This window comes from Dendrobates tinctorius, unplaced genomic scaffold, assembly GCF_039654945.1.
Source record: "Dendrobates tinctorius isolate UK_male_01 unplaced genomic scaffold, ASM3965494v1 ptg000310l, whole genome shotgun sequence".
NCBI classification, from domain to species: Eukaryota; Metazoa; Chordata; class Amphibia; order Anura; family Dendrobatidae; genus Dendrobates; species Dendrobates tinctorius.
Genome location: NW_027361977.1, coordinates 2,270,418 through 2,291,074, shown reverse-complemented (window position 1 = coordinate 2,291,074; position 20,657 = coordinate 2,270,418). Strand labels below are relative to the sequence as shown.

The following is a 20,657-nucleotide window of genomic DNA, read 5'->3' as shown; positions in this document are numbered from 1 at the left end:
GCAAAACTTAGCTTTAGAAGAAAGGAACTAAACTGGAGGCCAGACCTCAGAGCAGGAGAAAATCATCAGCAACCCTATAGGGCGTCGGCTGCCTTATATCCACTCAGAGATTCCTGATGTCCAATCGCAATCCACCTGTTCAGGTGACAGGTCTCTCTCATCCAAATCAGCTTCACCACCTCCTTTCACCAGCAGAGGGAGTTCATTGGAAAAGGTGAACCAGAAAATGAGCTCACAACAGTGATGGCTATTGACTCAACCCTGTTCACCAAGGACAGGATCGGCTCTGTTACTAAAGAATTCGTCCCTAAGGTAAGGTCTGTTCATCTGGAGCATATAGCCTGTTTCATTCTGGACAACCTCCCTGCTGGTTTGGTTTTGGGGTTTCCTTGGCTGCAATGTCATACTCCAGTCATTGACTGGGAGGCCTGAGAGATTGTTAAATGAGGATCCAACTGTGAAAACAAATGTCTGAATTCTGTGTCGTCCGTCGGTCTGGAGGGTATTCCGGATTACCTGAAGGACTTCAAGGATGTGTTGTCCGAAAGTCAGGCCAAGGGGTTACTACCGCACCACCCTTTTGACTGTGTCAATGATCTGATTCCTCGGGCTAAATTGAATAAGGCCCGATTGATTAACCTTTCTGGTCCCGAGCGGGTCGACATGAAGTAGCACATATCTGAGAGTCTCCACAAGGGGCATATTCGCCCTTCCATGCCTCCTGTTGCTGCAGGTTTCATTTTGTAGAAAAAAAAAGACAGTGGCCTCCGCCCATGCCTTGATTTTTAGGAGCTGAAAAAGATTACTGTAAGAAACACATATCTTCTCCCACTTAACAACGGTGTTAACCACTCTACAGGTACCTCCCCTTTCTTCTGTAATTATGGGTTTAATCCACTTTGGGGATTTTTCTCACCTGGACTCCGGTTGCCAAGGGGCTGATATTGCTGTACAGCAGTTGGGGAATTTATGGCAGGAGATCCAAAAGAATAATGGGTAGAATCAGAGGAAGTTTAAGCTTTTTGCTGACAAGAGACGGACTGTGGGACCCACCCTTCGGGTTGGGGATAAAGTGTGGCTGTCTACCAGGAACATTAAGCTTAAGGTTCCTTCGGCAAAATTGGGACCTAAGGTTATTGGCTCTTATGAGATCACGGAGGTGGTTAACCTTCGTTTGCGTCTTCCAGCATCTTTTTAGATCCCCAATGTATTCCATAGGGCACTGCTGAAACCATTGGGGGCTGTGGAAGAAGCATCATTGGGTCCCTCACTGCCTGTATTGGTGTATAGTCAGATGGAGTACGAGGTGGAGCGCATCGTGGATTCCCGGTTGGTCCGCCGTTCCCTCCAGTATCTTGTGCACTGGAAGGGGTATGGTCCTGAGGTATGGTCCTGGGTTCCTGCCTGATCGGTTCATGCCGATTGTCTGGTGCGCTCCTTTCATGCCCGGTTTCCTGAGAAACCTGGGGGTCCAGTGGCCCCCCCATTGAGAGGGGGGTACTGTCATGACTCTGGACAGGATGGTTCCGCCTCCATCTTGGTCAGGCCAGGGTTAATTTTATTTTGCCTTTCTTGGGCGGCTATTTAATAATGTTGGCAGTTCCTGGATTTGGTGTCGGCAATATTTCCGTATACTCGGTTTGTGGTTGCTGACCCAGGTTATTCGTCCGTAAACGTTGTGCTTGTGTGCTTTGCTGTGTATGACCCGGTTTGTCCCCTGACTTTTGCCTCTATATCCTGCTTTGTACTGCCCTGTCCCTCCTGGTTATCTGACCCCTTGTCTTGTCTCCGTTTACTCTTTGTCTTATCCCTAGGTACTAAGCTCTCATCTGCCTTTTGACCCTCGGCTCTCTTTGACCACGTTTACTGTCTATGCCCTTCACACTGCACAATCATTTTCCTTCCGTGTACTCATGTGAGCTGACTCCACCCTCTGGTCACTTGACTGCATAGTTCCAGGTCCTGTGCTCAGTGCTAAGTCTCAGTCGTTGCGCACTGGGTGCCTTGTTCCTGCACTCCCTGCGCTCGTTCACGTGCCCCCTAATAGCGCCCCTAGGCAGCGCCAGTGACACCATTGGTGTCATCACAATAATCCTGTAAAATGTAAGCCCACAAGGGAAGTGTCCTCTTCTTTCTGTACCAGTCTGTCATTGTTAGTTTGTCTACTGTAAGTGATATTGTATTTTGATGTAACCTTGTCTCATGTACAGCACCATGGAATTAATGGTGCTATATAAATAAATAATAATAATTAATTATTATTCCTATCATTCACCCCTTAACCATGTACCTCCCTGCGAGGAGAGAAAACCCTGTTCTATTAAATTGTTACCTTTTGTTAACCCTTGCTCGGCCTCCCGCCTGTCACTGCATCCCGCAACCTGCTTACACTTGGCGTAGTCTGCAGGCTGCAGTCCACAAGCACAGAGGTGGCAGACCAAGTGGCCGTGGGTGGCCAAGTGCAAGCTTACCACTGGGGGCCATGCTCAGCAATTTCCCAAAGTTTACAGGGAGCAATTCACTGTTATGGGACTGGTCCGAGCGGGTTAAGGGCATGCTAAGGATGGAGGCAGAGATTGCTGTGATGGCCCTAGATGGAATATGTTCACCAAAGTTTTACAGGTCTTGGAAGAGAAGCACGGGGACCCCACGGATATCAGCGACTTGCGAATTTGCTTGTTTAGCCGCATCCAAAGGGAGGGGGAGTCTGTGACTCAATATATGAATGCGCTGCAAGGGATCCATGCTGCGATCGCTGAGCAGGATGATGTGGGTGTAGGGCCTCCTGATGTAATTTTGAGAGACCAATTAGTGGCAGGCCTCAGGGATGCACTGCTTAAACAGGCCCTTCGGGAGCGCGTGCGAGTTAATCCGCGTATGTCTTTTCTAGCAGTTGGGGCGGAAGCGCGTACGCGCAAGCAAGAGCAGGAGATGGCTGCATCAGCAGGGAAGGTCCGGAGCACAGAGGTACCCGTTCTGCCCGCAGCTGAACCAGCCTGGGTTGGAGAAATTTGGAAAGAAATCCAGGGCATGCGAGAAGAATAGGCCGGCTTGAGAAGAAAACCCCCGGAGGTGCCAAACTCTTCCAGAGGCAGAACTAACCCCGAGACCCCGCCTGGAGCTTGAGCTGCCAAGAAGGAGAGAAGGAAGTCCCGCAAGTTTAGTTTCCCTTTGCGCTCTCGTATGGGCTGAAATGGATGGCCTTCTGTTGTCTAGTCGATACTGGTTCTCAAGTGACCACCATGTCAGAGACTTATTTCAGACATCACTTTTCTGGGTGTGCAACAACTGAGTGCACAGTACAACCGGATATGCGCCCTACACCCTGCTGTTTAGTTGAAAGGGACGAGAGATTGCCGAGCCGGAGTTTGATCCAGAGGAGGAATTCCCATGGACGGGGGTGTCTACCTGGGTCCATGAACATCATCATTGCTTACGGACCTTACATCGACTGGTACAGACCAAGTTTCGGGAACTTGAACACCATGAGATGATGCCCCTGTGAGGGACAGCTCTCAAGGTTGGAAACCGAGTATTGATCCGAGACAAGCGACCTCGAGGCAAGTTGGAGCATCGATGGGAACAAACCCCATATCGGGTGAAACACCGGATTGGAGCTAATGGTCTTATCTATGAAGTCCAGCCTGAGGGGGAAGAAGGGGCCCCTACCCGAGTAGTCCTTGCCTGTCACGAGATCCCGAAAGAGAAGAAAGAGTGCCAAGTGTTCCTGAATAGAGTTGAGCGATACCGTCCGATACTTCAAAGTATCGGATCGGAATGGATCGGCCGATCTTAAAAAAAAGTATCGGTATCGCCGATTCCGATACCGGAAGTCCCATTCAAGTCTATGGGACTTCCGGTATCGGAATAAGAAAAACCCTGTTTTTGCCTTGTACAGCCTCTCTGGGGTCTGTACGGGCCTTTCGGGGGGCTGTGCCGGCCTGCCAGGGGGTCTGTGCAGGCTCCGGTGGGCTGTGCCGGCCTGCCGGGGGGCTGTGCCGGCCTGCCGGTGGTCTGTGCAGGCTCCGGGGGGCTGTGCCGGCCTGCCGGGGGGCTGTGCCGGCCTGCCGGTGGTCTGTGCAGGCTCCGGGGGGCTGTGCCGGCCTGCCGGGGGGCTGTGCAGGCTTCGGGGGTCTGTGCAGGCATCGTCCGATGGGACTATAAGTAACATACTTACCAATACTAGTTGTCACACTTGTAGTCCCATCGGACGATGCTTGCACAGACCCCCGGACATCAGCACAGCCCCCCGGCAGGCCGGCACAGCCCCCCGGCAGGCCGGTACAGACCCCCACAGGGTGCACAGACCACCGGCAGGCCGGTACAGACCCCGGGCAGTCCACACAGCCCCCCGGCAGGCCGGCACAGCCCCCCGGCAGGCCGGCAGAGACCCCCGGAAGCCCGAAATGACGGCGCATCATGATGCACACACACCGCGCATCATGATGACGTCATTTCGGCTGTCAATCAACTTTGAACTTCCGATTCCGATGCCGACTTCCGATATTGAAAAAATATCGGAAGTCGGTATCGGAATTCCGATACAGCAAGTATCGGCCGATACCCGATACTTGCGGTATCGGAATGCTCAACACTATTCCTGAAGTGTCCACTCCAGTGACCTTCGATTGTGATGAAGAAGAAGAATCTGCCTCACCCTTTGATCGGGAAGACCCGCTCCCCACTGGCCCAGGAGAAGTGCGAGGACCTGAAACTCCCAAGATGGCTGCTCCCTTGAACCCGGGTGCATCCCCGTCCACAATTGCCCAATCTGATTCAACTTCCCAACCTGACTTACGCCGCACCAAATGAACAACATCTAAAACACACCCCAATCATTATGAGCAAGATCAGTTTATTTGGCAGCGACTTGTCCAAGAGATGGAGGAGTGTTAACATCTACTGCAAGAACTCTTGCCCGTGGAATGGCGAGCTAAAGGAGAGGGGGAGTGTAAGGAGAAGGACAGGGCTGCGGGTACCTGTGCCGAGCCGGGTCCAGAACTGATGAGGCTGCCTTCCCTTTTGCCGATGGGAAGAAATGTGGAGCCGGGCTGTTGTGAATTCACTTTCTGATCTACCTCTGGTTGCTGATGAGGGTGGTGGAGCTGGTTGTATTGACAGAGGAGTCGTGAGTTCTCTTTCCGGGCTCCCTCTGGTGGTTGCAGGAGGTAATGAAGCTGATCTAATTAACAGAGACCTGCCACCTGATAATGAGGACGACGGTTGGACATCTGGAGTCCCTGACTGGATTTAAGACAGCCGACTCCCTCTATCCCTGCTAGTGATTTTTCCTGCCTCCTGAGGTCTTAGTTTCCAGTTCAGTCCCTGCATGCTCAAGCTAAGTGTTCTTTGCTATTGTTCACATTTGATTTGGTTTTGTCTATTCAGTTTTGTGTGGTCAGCCAGCCCCGGCTGGGGCTGTGCTGAATTTCCATCCTTATGTTACTGTTTGTGACAGTTTGCCTTTTGTCCTTTATTAGATTGGCCTCTTTTTGCACTGCTTTCAGAATATGCCAGAGTGCTGATATTGTGGGTGAAGTCTAGTGACTTCAGGGTTTTTTTGCCATCAGAAATGTTGGACATTTTTGCAGGGTTTTTTGGCGTGATTGCAGACAGTATCTTTCCTTTCCTGTCCTTTCCTTTCTAGTTAGCGTGGGCCCCATCGTTTGCTCAGCCTATTTTCCTACCTGTGTTTGTGTTTTCATCTTGTCTCACCGACAATGTAGGTTTGGGGGCTATCTATTCCTTTGGGGTCTGCTCTGGGGAAGTTTAGATTTCCCCTTTTCTTGCTTTAGCTTATTTAGTCCTCCGGCTGTGTCGAGGCATTGAGAATCATCGTAGGTACGCTCCACGGCTACTGCTAGTTGTGTGGATAGGATCAGGGGACTGCAATCAGCTTAGTTACCAACCCCTCTGGTTTTCTGTGGCTTAGCTTGGTCTTGTTATCCTCCTCGGTGACCCATTCATAACACCGGGCCAACCTCCTGACCCAGGGAGGTGGGGTTACACAAAAAGAAAAGCGCGCAGCAGCAGGCATTTTGGCACCAACCGTTAGCAGCTCGTGGTCAAGTGAGCAGCGCGCTCCATCCCCCGAGTACCAGCGCAGCGAAAGGCTGCATTGCTTGGGCCCCGCCGCCTGCAGAGGGATCGCTGCACTGAGAAGTGTCTATTTCTAGTGACTGCTAGAAACAGAGGTGCCGTGTGCTCCGGGACTGTGAATACTGCGCACATACACCAGAGGGAAAGCCGAGTACCGGACAGACTTCTGCGGCCTTCCCTGCCATTTGCTCCACAACTGTTCCCGTTGGACTCCGAAGGTGCTGCAGCCCTGTTTGCTCTAGTCGCACATGTTTATGGACTATGGGCTCAGTGTAATGTGCTAGAGACTGACCGCTGCCACCAGAAGATGCACCACCATGTAAAGGATCCCATCTGAGGACATCACCCCCCGGATTCTGCCAGAGCTATAACCCCTGCAGGATCATCTCCCACAGAGAATCATACAGGACATGATAAGTTTTTTTCTTTTGACTACCCTCGTTTTACAGCTTTATTCCTACCATTCACCCCTTAACCATTTACCTCCCTGTGAGAAGTGAAAACCCTGTTCTATTAAATTGTTACCTTTTGTTAACCCTTTCTCTGCCTCCTGCCTGTCACTGCATCCCGCAACCTGCTTACAAATGCAAAGCTGCTCCTGCATCTCCGTGCTATAGAAGTGATCAGCCTGCAAAGAATGATAGTCCCATAGTGGGACAAAGTAAAAAAGTTTGAAAAAAGTTTAAAAAAAAAAAAAAAAAAAAAAATTATTGCAAAAATATTTAAAAAAAATTAAAAGTAATAATAAAAAAATCAAAAGATTTGAATGAAAGATATATACAATAAAAGTAAACATATTAGGTATCACTGCTTCCGCAACGACTCGACCTATAAAACTGTCCCTCTAGTTAACCCCTTTAGTGAACACTATAAAAAAACTAAAAAACAAGGCAAAATACGTTTGTCATCATACTGCCAAACAAAAAGTGGAATAAAACGCGATAAAAAAGATGGATATAAATAAACATGGCACCTCTGAAAACGCCATCTTGTCCAACAAAAAACAAGCTGCCATACAGCTCCATCAGTGGAAAAATAAAAAAAAGTTATAGCTCTCAGAATAAAGCAATGCAAAAATAATAATTTTTTCTACAAAATAGGTATTGTATAAAAGCACAAAAACATAAAAAAAGATGTAAATGAGGTATCACTGTAGTTGTACTGACCCGAAGAATAAAAGCTCTCAAAGTGTGGTGATGTAAAAACTATTTTTTGCAATTAAAAGCGTCTTTTAGTGTTTGACAGCTGCCAAACATAAAAACCTGATAGAAATCTGATATCATTGTTAAACCGACCCGAATAATAAAGTCGCCTTGTCACTTATACCGCACGAGGAACAGTGTAAAAAAACAATTTTTCACAAGCCTTTTTCATTCTACCGCCCAAAGATCACACTAAGGTCCAGCGTACATTTATCCTGTCCTCTATGCTGAGCGCTTACATCGGGGTTTCCATGTATATCTTTGAAATATGTGACTCAGATGGAACCCCCGGCAGAAGATTCCCTATAATGAGGCAGATGGAGGCACTGTGGATGCTGTCTAACCTGTGATCCGGCAGTGTCCGTCTTTTTAGGATTGCGCAAAAGTGCCATTGGCCACAGTTTTATGCACTTCTGAAAAGAAGGACAATGCTGAACAGATGATAGACAGAATCCAGAGCAACTCTGCTGCCCCATTATAGTGAATGGAACCCTCGGGGGTTTCATCTGAATCAGGTCACTCAGAGATTTAGATGGAATCCCCAATGTAAGGCTAGTTTCAAACTAGCGTTTTTGCCCGCAGCGCACGGCGCCGCTAAGCCCCGCCCCCTGCCGCTGCCCCTCCGGTCATCTACGCCTAGTATCACACATCGCTGCATGCGATCTGCACACCCTATCTTTAGCATAGGGTGCGCAGACCGTGCGCTGGCCGTGCGCTAGTAGGATTTTGCGTGCGCTGCGCTGTTGTGAGTTCATTCTCCCCTTCACCTTTGATGTCTGATGAACTCCCTCTGCTGGTGAATAGAGGTAGTGAAATTGATTGGGATGGGAAGAACCTGTCATCTGAACAGGCGGAGTGTGATTGGACATCTGGAATTTCTGAGTGGATATAAGGCAGCCGACGCCCTGCAGGGCTGCTGGTGATCCTTTCTGCTCTGAGCTCTTGCATCCAGCTTAGTTCCTGTCTACTAAAAGCTAAGTTTTTGCCCTGCTATTATTCCATGAGATTTTGTCTGGTTTCCTTAGTGTTTGTATTCAGCCAGTCCTGGTTGGGACTGGCTGAATTCCATTTTTGTCTCTGATCAGTTGATCTCTTTGCTTTGTTTTCAGAATATACCTGAGTGCTGATATAGTGATTTTGAAGTCTAGCGACTTCAGGGCCTTTTTCCCTATCAGACGGTTGGGACATTTTTGGTAGGGTTTTTTGCGGATTGCATCCAGCATCTTTTCTGTCCTGTCCTATCTAGTTAGTTGGGCCCCATCGTTTGCTCAGCCTGTCTTTCTGTCTGTGTTTGTGTTTTCATCTGTTTTTCACCGACAATACACGTTGGGGGCTGTCTATTGCTTTGGGGTCTGCTCTGGAGCAGTTTAGATTTCCCCTTTCCTTCTTTAGGCTTATGTAGTTCTCCGGCTGTGATGACGGGTCTAGGGCACCGTAGGAACCCCCCCACGGCTACTGTTAGTTGTGGTGTATAGGATCAGAGGTCTGCAATCCGATAGCTACCAACCTCTCTGGTTTTCTGGACTTAGCTTGTATTTTTGTTTTCTCCTCCGGTGACTCATTCATAACACTGCGCCCTTTTGACAGTGCGCCGACGTGCGCCGAATACACCCTGTTGCATTTTGGTGCGATGTGTGATACTAGGCAGAGATGACCGGAGGGGGCGTGACAGGGGGTGGGGCTTAGCGGTGCTGTGCGCTGTGGGCAAAAACGCTAGTCTGAAACTAGCCTTAGTGGTCAGAATGCCGGATAAATGTGATCCCAAATATTATGTAAGTTATGTGTGACGACTCCTGGAGTGGACCCTCTGGGTCGTGACACCAACCCTCCCAGGGCGAGCTGACCTAGTGAAGACCACCCCCTATACAGGGAGTGTCAGGGGCAAGCCCCAGGGGGTGAGGCACCACGACTGCTGGCACCAGGCGGCCGGCTCACAGGAGACACGAGTGGGTGAGTGTGTCTGCAGGAACGTGTAAGGCGCACGTCAGAGCACTGAGTCAGGCAGCAGGTGTGCCAGGAGGTGAAACAGTACAGGAGCAGAGTGTGTGCCAGAGGGCACAACTGAGCATAAGACAGAGCGCAGGATTGGTGCATGTGCCAGGAGGCACAACAGAGTAAGAGACTGAGTACAGGATCAGAGCATGTGCCAGGAGGCACAACTGAGTATAAGACAGAGCACGGAATCAGAGTGTGTGCCAGGAGGCACAACTGAGTATAAGACAGAGTACAGGGTAAGACCGTGTGCCAGGAGGCACAACCAAGTATGAGACAGAGTACAGGGTCAGAGCATGTGCCAGGAGGCACAACCGAGTACGAGACAGAGCACAGGGTCAGAGCGTGTGCCAGGAGGCACAACCAAGTACAAAGCAGAGGACCTGAATACAGCGCACAGCCAGGCAGGGACACGACAGACCAAGCCAGGAAGCACAACAATAATCAGGCACCTCCCCTAGGGGGAGGTCGTCTGATATAGCACATGACTACTACTGGTTCTGGGTCAGGTCCTCCATTACCATAGAGAGGACCGAGCCCTATATAGCACTGACAGGAGCGCGCAAGCGCAAACGTGACATGTAGGAGGAGACCCGGGGATGAGAGCTGCGCGTGCGCACCCGACGGGACCCCCGGAGTGACCGCGGCTCCGGAAGAGATGACGTCGGGACCGAGGTCCCGCCCCCAGGTGAGCACGGCGTGACAGCACCCCCCCTTTACGCCCCCTCTTTCTAAAACTGGAGAGGAACTTAGACAAAATCTGGGGTGCGTGGATATTCTCCCTGGGTTCCCATGACCTCTCCTCAGGGCCAAAACCCTTCCAATCGACCAAGAACATGGTTCTCCCTCTTACCTTCTTCATGGCCAAAATGTCATTCACCTCAAACTCATCCCCCAAGCCAACAGGCTGGGGTGTGTGGCCTAGAGAAGGATGAAATCGGTTAAGAACCACAGGTTTTAGGAGAGATACATGGAAGGAATTGGGAATACGGAGGGAAGGAGGCAGCTTCAATTTGTAAGCAACATCATTAATCCGCCTGAGGACCTCAAAAGGACCAATGTAACGGGGACCCAGTTTGTAAGATGGTACCTTAAGGCGGACGTATTTGGTGGAGAGCCACACCTTGTCACCAGGGAGAAATGGAGGAACGTCCAGGCGCCTCTTGTCAGCGTGTAATTTCATTCTGTCCCGTGCTTTCTCGAGAGCGGTTTTGGTCTCCTGCCATACCCTGGAGAACTCCACAGACAGAGAATCGGCAGCAGGTACCCCCGAGACAGGAAGTACCGGTAGAGGCACACTGGGATGCTGTCCAAAGACAATGAAGAAAGGAGACTTGGTAGACGATTCACTGGAGTGATTATTGTAGGCGAACTCAGCCCAAGGAAGTAGACCGACCCAGTCATTCTGATGAGCATTAGAAAAATGCCGGAGGTAGGATGTAAGGATCTGGTTGGTACGCTCCACCTGCCCATTGGTTTGGGGGTGATAGGCGGAAGAGAAATCCAATGACACTTTCATGAGTTTGCATAGAGCTCTTCAGAATCGGGAGGTGAATTGGACCCCTCTGTCTGACACGATGTGCTGGGGGAAGCCGTGAATCCTGAAGATATGGGAAATGAAGATCTTCGCCAAGTCAGGAGCACAGGGTAGTCCAGGAAGAGGAATGAAGTGGGCCATCTTTGAAAATCGGTCTACAACCACCAAGACCACAGTACAACCGGAAGAACAAGGCAGATCAGTAATGAAATCCATGGCTATGTGCTGCCATGGAGCCGATGGAACGGGAAGCGGGAACAGAAGACCGGAGGGTAGTTGTCTGGGTATCTTGTTCCGGGCACAGGACGTGGCAAGATGCTACAAAGTCTTTAACATCCTGGGAGAGTGAAGGCCACCAATAATGGCGAGAGATTAAGTCCAAAGTCTTTTTGACACCAACGTGGCCGGCAATCTTGGACGAATGTCCCCAATTTAGCACTCGTTTTCGGTTATTCTCAGCCACAAAGGTTCTTCCCGGAGGTAACGTGGTTAACTTGACAGGGGCCACAGTAATCACTTTGGATATATCAATGATATGAGAGGGTTCTTCCTCTGCATCAGACGACAGGAATGATCTTGACAACGCATCCGCTCTAACGTTCTTAACGCCTGGCCGAAAATGTAGCTCAAAGTCAAAGCGGGCGAAGAATAGGGACCACCTGGCTTTCCGAGGATTGAGCCTCTGTGCGGACTGGATGTACGCCAGGTTCTTATGGTCCGTGAAGATCTTGAATGGATGTATGGCACCTTCCAGTAAGTACCTCCACTCCTCCAAGGCCAACTTAATGGCCAATAGCTCTTTGTCGCCAATGGAGTAGTTCTGCTCAGTGGAGGAAAATACTTTAGAAAAGAAGCCACAGGTGACAAAACATCCAGAAGAGGATTTCTGCAGAAGGACTGCGCCAGCCCCAGTAGAGGATGCGTCCACCTCGAGAGTGAAAGGTCTACTAACCTCAGGTCGGTGAAGGGCCGGAGCAGCGGCGAAGGCTTGTTTCAACGACTGGAATGCCTCTTCAGCCTCAGAGGGCCAAGCCTTTGGGTTAGCTCCCTTGCAGATAAGGGATGAGATGGGGCGAACCAATGAGGAGAAATGAGGAACAAACTGTCAGTAGTAGTTCGCAAAACCAAGGAAGCGTTGGATTGCCTTCACCCCATGGGGCTGTGGCCAATCGAGGACGGCGGACACCTTTGCCGGATCCATGCGTAGACCTGATTCTGAGATAATGTACCCCAAGAATGGCAGGGACGTTTGCTCGAAGGCACATTTCTTGAGCTTGGCATAAAGGCGGTTCTCCCTCAGGCGCTGGAGGACTTGACGCACGTTCTTTCTGTGGGTGGAGAGGTCTGGAGAAAAAACGAGGATGTCATCCAGATAGACTACCACGCAGGAGTACAGCATATCCCGGAAGACGTCATTCACGAACTCCTGGAACACCGCTGGGGCATTGCAAAGGCCGAAGGGCATGACCAAGTACTCATAGTGTCCGTCTCTGGTGTTAAAGGCGGTCTTCCACTCATCCCCGGAACGAATGCGGATCAAGTTGTAGGCCCCACGAAGATCCAGTTTGGTGAAAATTCGAGCTCCTCTAAGTCGGTCAAAGAGCTCCGGGATCAATGGCAATGGGTACTTGTTCTTGACCGTGATATCATTCAGGCCTCGGTAGTCTATGCAAGGACGGAGGGAGCCGTCCTTCTTTTTTACAAAGAAAAATCCCGCTCCCGCGGGCGAGGAGGACTTACGGATAAAACCTCTCGCAAGGTTCTCCAGGATATAGTCAGACATAGCTTGGGTCTCAGCAGGGGATAGCGGGTATATCCTACCCCTGGGTGGTGTAGAACCAGGAATGAGGTCAATCGGACAGTCATATGGCCGATGGAGGGGCAGAGTCTCGGCCTCCTTCTTGTCGAAGACATCTGCAAAGGACCAGTAAGCCGACGGGAGACCTGTAGGTGCCGGGGATGGGCCGGCAGAGTTCATCGGACGGACGGGCAACAGGCACTTCTCCTGACAGAACGGTCCCCACCGGAGTATCTCGCCCGACCGCCAGTCCAGGGTTGGCTCATGAGTCCGTAGCCAAGGGAGGCCTAGAAGAAATGTATAAGACATGGTAGACAAGACGAGGAAGGAGATCTTCTCCCGGTGCAGAGCTCCAATCTGCAGCTCGATCTCTTCGGTGGCCTGGGTAACGGTCTCCTGCATGGACGTACCATTGACCGAAACAATCGACCGAGGAGTCTCCAGGGATCTGACAGGAATCCGGTATTTTTTAACCGTCTCGAGTGTGATAAAATTCCCCTCCGCGCCAGAATCCAGAAAAGCCTCCTCAGAATAACGCTTGGCACCGAGATTCAATATTACGGACACGAGCAGGGGAGGAGAGGAATCACGTACGCCTAGGGAGGCCTCTCCTATCAACCCTAGGCGGAGAAGTTTCCCGGCTTCTTGGAGCAGGAACGGAGGAGGTGAGAGGAGCTCCTCTCTCTGGCTAATTCACGGGCGCGTTCCTGAAACCGCAGGTCAATGCGTGTCGCCAGAGAGATCAGATCCTCTAAAGAGGTGGGGATATCCTGACCTGCCAGTACGTCTTTGATCCGACCGGACAGGCCACGCCAAAAGATCCCCACGAGAGCCTCGTTGTTCCAACCGAGTTCGGAGGCCAAGGTACGGAAACGGATGGCATACTGTCCCAACGGTAGCGTACCCTGATGGAGGTTAAAGAGGGACTCGGTGATAGAGGCCAGCCGACCCGGCTCGTCGAACACCTTGCGGAAGGTGTCCAAAAAGGTGGAAAGCTGAGAGACGAGTGGGTCATTGCGCTCCCAGAGGGGGTTCACCCATGCTAATGCCTCCCCCGCTAAGTGTGAAACAATAAAGGCAATTTGGGCGCGCTCAGTGGGATAGTGCTGCGGCAAAAGCTCCAAATGTAACCGGCATTGGTTCAGAAATCCTCGACAAAACTTGGGGTCCCCGCTATATCGGGGTGGCTTGCCGAGGCGCGGCATCAGGTGCGGGGCTGAGGACTGGGCAGAAACGGATTGTATGGCCGACAAACGGGACTCCATGGATTTCAAAAGGGCCATAATCCTGGTCTGACTCTCCCGTAGGAACACCAGTTCCTTTTGGATGGAGGTGGTGGTACCAGCGGGGTCCATGGCCTGATTATACTGTGACGACTCCTGGAGTGGACCCTCTGGGTCGTGACACCAACCCTCCCAGGGCGAGCTGACCTAGTGAAGACCACCCCCTATACAGGGAGTGTCAGGGGCAAGCCCCAGGGGGTGAGGCACCACGACTGCTGGCACCAGGTGGCCGGCTCACAGGAGACACGAGTGGGTGAGTGTGTCTGCAGGAACGTGTAAGGCGCACGTCAGAGCACTGAGTCAGGCAGCAGGTGTGCCAGGAGGTGAAACAGAGTACAGGAGCAGAGTGTGTGCCAGAGGGCACAACTGAGCATAAGACAGAGCGCAGGATTGGTGCATGTGCCAGGAGGCACAACAGAGTAAGAGACTGAGTACAGGATCAGAGCATGTGCCAGGAGGCACAACTGAGTATAAGACTGAGCACGGAATCAGAGTGTGTGCCAGGAGGCACAACTGAGTATAAGACAGAGTACAGGGTAAGACCGTGTGCCAGGAGGCACAACAGAGTATGAGACAGAGTACAGGGTCAGAGCATGTGCCAGGAGGCACAACCGAGTACGAGACAGAGCACAGGGTCAGAGCGTGTGCCAGGAGGCACAACCAAGTACAAAGCAGAGGACCTGAATACAGCGCACAGCCAGGCAGGGACACGGCAGACCAAGCCAGGAAGCACAACAATAATCAGGCACCTCCCCTAGGGGGAGGTCGTCTGATATAGCACATGACTACTACTGGTTCCGGGTCAGGTCCTCCATTACCATAGAGAGGACCGAGCCCTATATAGCACTGACAGGAGCGCGCAAGCGCAAACGTGACATGTAGGAGGAGACCCGGGGATGAGAGCTGCGCGTGCGCACCCGACGGGACCCCCGTAGTGACCGTGGCTCCGGAAGAGATGACGTCGGGACCGAGGTCCCGCCCCCAGGTGAGCACGGCGTGACATTATGTATGTTCTAATATGGCCTGGAGTTATATTGGCTTATATTATGGCTTTTGAATCCATCTCTAATTAGGTTATCTAACCCTTTCTGTTCATGAATTGCATGACCGGGTGCAATTTTTGTATATATGTTTATGGCCTGTGAATTTGTGTGCTCATTTTTGCATTGGTTTACTTAACCATTGTTAGACACTATGGCTCACATTTGTATTTAAATTAGTGTGTGGGATTGCTGTGTTGTGTATCAGGCCTGACTAAGGTTGCTGTGTTGTGTATTAGTCCTGGGTAAGGTATCATGAGCTTATATGCTTTAGTTAGGGCATCTTATCATATTCCTTGTACGATATTGATTTTTTATTAGGGAATCGTATGTATATTGTTGATTATCTAGGGTTAATTAAAGTAGTTCTCTTGGCAGTGTTTCTTTTACTATATGTCACTACAATATATGTTTCTTTTCTATCTAATAGTGCCTCCAACTTTGTCAGTCCCAGGGAGCTTTCATAGCATATACCTGATATAGGACTAGGACAAGACCAAGATCAGATTATCAAGACCTAGTTATTGTATTGATAGTGATCATCAAGAAGAAGATTCAATAGAAGAGGTACATCTATATAGAGATTAGTTAATCTAGATTTAAGATAGCCCATTGTTAGGTTATCATAAGAAGAAATTTTATCAAAAGAAGCACATATTCTTTAGCATCAAGCCAAGAAGATCATAATCAAATACTTCTTTTCATTCTCACCTACCTGTTTAACACCTATCACACCCCTGCCTCTATAGGGCCCCTTTAGTGTGAGCAGGGAGAGCCGTTGTGGAGTGGGGGAGCCACTGCGCATGTTGTAGGGTGCCAACCTCCGCTGTTAGGTAGGGACACACAGGCCATTGTAGGGACAGGCACCTCCCTATGGTGTTCATTTCTTCAGAGTATGAGGCAGTGTTGTTTTATATTGTTTATTGTGTTTGGGTATTTTTGTAATAAAGATTGGTAATTTTATTAGTGCTAGAATAGATAACTGTGAGCTGTTTTGTATTGGTCTCTTGCCAATTCATCTTTTGATACTGTGATTAAATATGTAAAATGTTCCCAATAAAAGTTTCAACTCAATCCACGAAAAAGCAAACCCTCACTCAGGTCTGTCATCTGTTAACGGAAATATAGGGGGCTTCCACGTTACTGGTAGCACAAAGGTACTGGAAAAGCAAAATGGCTCCTCACCCACCATAAGAAATTCAGCAAATTTGGCGCTTCCAAATCCAAATGCCCCCTTCCCTTCTGAGCCCCACAGTGTACCCAAATCACATATTGCGTCTGTCATGATCCAGGACGGGGTTTTGTCTTTGGCCAGTCCTGGTCAGACAGGGGTTAATTGTTTCTGCCTCTCTCTGGCAGAGGGCAGCTATTTAGTGGCCACTCGACCTAGGTCCGGTGTCAGTTATACTCCTGCCCTCGGCTGAGTTAGTTGACCTCTTGCCTACATGTGCCTTGTGCCTGATAACTTGTTGCTTGTTTGGTTTTGATCCGGTTCCGTTCCTGTTACGAGTTCTGCCTGTCCCTCTTGTACTGCGCTACCTCCTCTGTGTATGACTCTCTGCCTGTGACTTGACTATTCTATGCTCGTTCCTCTGGTACCTCGCCGCCCTCTCCGTTTATGACCTCTGCTTGTCTGACCTGCGTTTCCCTCTCCTCTACTACAGTATCCCTGCAGTTAGTATATTCCATCATCTGCAGTAGTAGGATGCTAAGCCCCGCCCCCTGCAGTCACATGATCGTAGGTCCTAGTACTCCTTACTACTTTCAGTGTTGCAGGTCCTGTCTGCTTGAACTTTCACTGCAGTATCGGACCCCGGGCCCTCCCATAGTGTGGGTAAGTCACCCTGCTCAGCTGTGGCAGTTTGCTGACGCTGACAGGATCCTGACAGCATCCACATTTGGCATTTCTGAAGAGATGAGAGTCCGCCTAACTTACAGGTGCATGCCTACAGAAGCACGGGTTTGGCATAACGTACTGGTGACTGCAACATACTGGTCACAACAACGGCAGTTTGCAATTTTCACTCGGCAACATTCATTGCTGCTTGTTTCTGGAAAATAGCCATGGAGTCAAAATCATCACTACACCTGTAGATATATTCCCCAAGGGGTATAATTTCTACAATGGGGTCACTTGAGTTGTGATTCTGCTCTTCTAGTTATTAGGGGCTCTGTATATGGAGTACGCAAACCGTTCTAGGAAGATCTGTGGTCCAAGAGGCAAATAGTGCTCTGTTCCTCTCGATTCTCTCCGTATGTCTAATTAGTACAGTACAGCCACATATGGGGTATTGCCATGTTCAGTAGAAATTGTAGGACAAATTTTGGTGCCATTTTTACCCACTTCTTGTGTGAAAATGTAAAATCTGAGGCTAAGACAAAACTTTGGTGGTAAAAATGTAGTTATTTTGTCTTCACTGCCCAAAGGTATAACATTCTGTGACACACCCATGGTGTCAAAATGATCACTGCACCTCTAGATGAATTCATTGAGCGGTGTAGTTTGTAGAATTGGGTCACTTATGGGGGTTCTGCTACCTCATGGGCTCTCACAGTGGGTCATGGCACCTGCAAACCATAACAGTAAAATCTGGCACTCTTTGCCTTCTGAGCTTTGCACTGTGCCTGAAAAATATTTCCCAATTACATGTAGGGTATTGGGGCACTAAGGAAAAAATGGACCTCAGTTTTTTCCTATTAACCCCTAGAAAAAATAACAGCTTGAGACTAAAACAACATTTTAGTGATAAAAATGTTATATATTCTTTCTTGACCGCTCAGTGGTCTAAAACTCAGTGAGGCACATGTGGAGTCAATATGATGAATTCATTGGGGAGTGTAGTTTGTAAAATGAGTTCACATATACTTGTTCTGGCATCTCAGTGGCTCTGCTAATGCGACATGGCACCCTCAAACCATTCCAGCAAAAGCTTAACTCCAATATGGCGCCACTTCCCTTTTGAGCATTGCACTGTGCCTCAAAAGTGTCCTCCACATATGCAGCATTGGCGTACTTAAGAGAAATTGCACTACAAATTGTATGGTGCAATTTCTCCTGTTTCCCTTACGAAAATGCAAAATTTTGGGGCTAAAATAACATTTTTGTGGGGAAAATTTGATTATTTTTTTTAAGGCTCAATGTTCTAAACTTCTGTGAAGCATCTGAGGGTTCTAGTTTCCAAAATGGTGTCATATTTGGGGTATTTTAACTATTTAGGCACATCAGATGCTCTCAAAACGCGACATGGCGTCCGCCAATTGTTCCAGCAAATTTTGCATTCAAAAAGTCAAATATCACTCCTTCCCTTCTAAGCTCTGCCGTGCACCCAAACAGTGATTTTCTCTCTCATATGGGGTATCGGCATGCTCAGGAGAAATTGCACAACAAATTTTGGTGTCCATTTTTTCCTGTTACCCTTGTCAAAATAAAAAAAATTTGGATCTGATGTAAATTTTTTGTGGAAAAAAGTTAAATGTTCTTGTTTTCGCACATTCCAAAAATTCCTGTGAAGCACCTGAAGGGTTAATAAACTTATTGAATGTGGTTTTGAACACCTTGAGGGATGCAGTTTTTAGAATGCTGTTACTTTTGGGTATCTTCTATCATATAGACCACTCAAAGTGACTTCAAATGTGATGTGGTCCCTAAAAAAATTGGTATTGTAAAAATGAGAAATTGTTGGTCAACTTTTAACTTCCTAACAAAAAAATGTTGGTTCCAAAATTGTGCTGATGTAAAGTAGACCAATATGAGGTCACCTGGGAGGATTCTGCTAATCTGGCACCTCAGAGACTTGGCTAATGGAGCCCAAAATTCATTCAAACAGAATTTGCATTCTCAATGCCAAGTGCTACTTTCCATGTGATCCCTGCGATGTGCTCAACCAATAGTGTACAATCACACCTTGAGTACTGCCACTTTCGATAAAAATTGCATAACAAATAATGGGATCCATTTTCTCCTATTACCACTCATGGAAATGATAAATTTTGTGCTAAAACAGTATTTCAGTGAAAAAATTTAATTTTTGTTTTCATGTCTAAATATTATAAAGTTTAATAAATTACTTGTAGGTTAAAAATGCTCAGTACACCCCTAGATGAATTCCTTGATGTGTCTAGTTTCCAAAATGGGGTCATTTAATGGGTATTTCTTTTGTTTTGGCATGTCAAGGGCTCTGCAAATGTAACATGGCATTCACAATCTATTCCAAAAATCAAATAGCTCTCTTTTCTTTCCTAGCCCTGCCATGTGCCCAAACAGCAGTTTTTAACCATATATGGGGAATCATCGCATTCAGGCGAAACAGCGTAACAAATTATGGAATGTGTTTTTTTCTGTTATCCATTGGGAAAATTACTAATTTGGGGCTAAAACAACATTTTAGCAGAAAAAAACATAATTTTCATTTTCACATCCATATTTTAAAACGTTCTGTGAAGCACCTATGGGTTCAACAAGCTCAACAGCTCTGTTAGATGAATTCCTTGCTGGGTCTTGTTTCCAAAATGGGGTCACTTGTGGGGGTTTCTGCTGTTTTGGCACTTCAGGGGCTCTGCAATCTATTCCAGCTAAATTTACATTCCAAATACTAAATGTTGCTTCTTCCCTTTTGAACCCTGCCATGTGTTCAAACAGAACTTTTTTTTACTTCGTTTGCAGTATTGTCACAATCAGAAGAAAGTGGGTAACAAACTTTGTGGTCAACTTTTTCATGTTACCTCTTGCAAAAGTGAAACCTTTTGGTCTAAAGCAACAATTTCATTAAAAAAATGAAAATTATCAATATGTCATCCTAATGCTATCAAATTATGTTTGCTACATTTGAGTTCAAAATGCACACTTTACCCTGGATAAAATTCTTGAAGGGTGTAGGTTCCAAAATGGGTTCACTTGTTCGGATTTTCTGTTATTTATGCGCCTTAGGAGCTTTGCAAATTCAATATGGCACCTGCAATCTATTTCAAACAATTTTGTGTTCCAAAATTCACATGGTGCTCCTTCCTTCTGAACCCTGCCATTTGTCCAAACAGAGGTGTCTGACCGTGTGGGGAAGGTGACTTGATGGACAGACGTGACTGGCAGTAGGAGGGGACGGTTTGTACACCAGGGACGGAGATTGACAGTGTAGAAGGGTGACAACTGGGAAGGATAGATAGGAGAGGTGTAGTACCGCGAAATGACCACAAGATGGCAGGGGAAAGTAGTGCAGGACTATACATCAGCTTATGGCTCAGATATGCTTAGTCATGGGGGGACGGGGAGATAGGAGCCTGGGTGGGAAATTCCCCTGTGAGAGAGTGGATAAATAGAGGAAGGCAGGGCTCCAGATGAGATTAGTCCCGGGAGGAGCTCAGAAGAAGACTGGAAAGGGAGAAAAGCTCAGCCAGGGGACGGACAAAGGACAGACAATCAAGGGGGTGGCCCTGACCCGACGGACCGCAGGACAGGCAAAAAGAAGAGACGGTGGCCTCGGATGCCTGGAGTGGCGATGGCGTCGGGAGATCGAGTCTCGCTGGGAGACCTGTTTCTTGGAGTCACAGACAGTCATCCGGACCTCGGGCGGAGAGGAGGAGCGACTGCGGGACCCGCGGGAGCGGCCGCCGAAGACATCACCGGGGAGCCTCCCCGTGGGATCCCCGAGCCTGGAGGCTAGCCCTGCCGGATGGCGGGATGAAGAACGGAGGCTGCGGGAGGAGCCGTGG

At 48.8% G+C, this 20,657-nt stretch overlaps 1 protein-coding gene across 8 annotated transcripts in view; it reads left to right on the top strand.

Annotated features, from left to right (window-relative positions):
• Nucleotides 1–20,657, top strand: part of SERAC1 (serine active site containing 1) — a 1,540,408-nt gene that overhangs the window by 1,309,329 nt on the left and 210,422 nt on the right. The gene's annotated exons all lie outside the window — the stretch shown is intronic.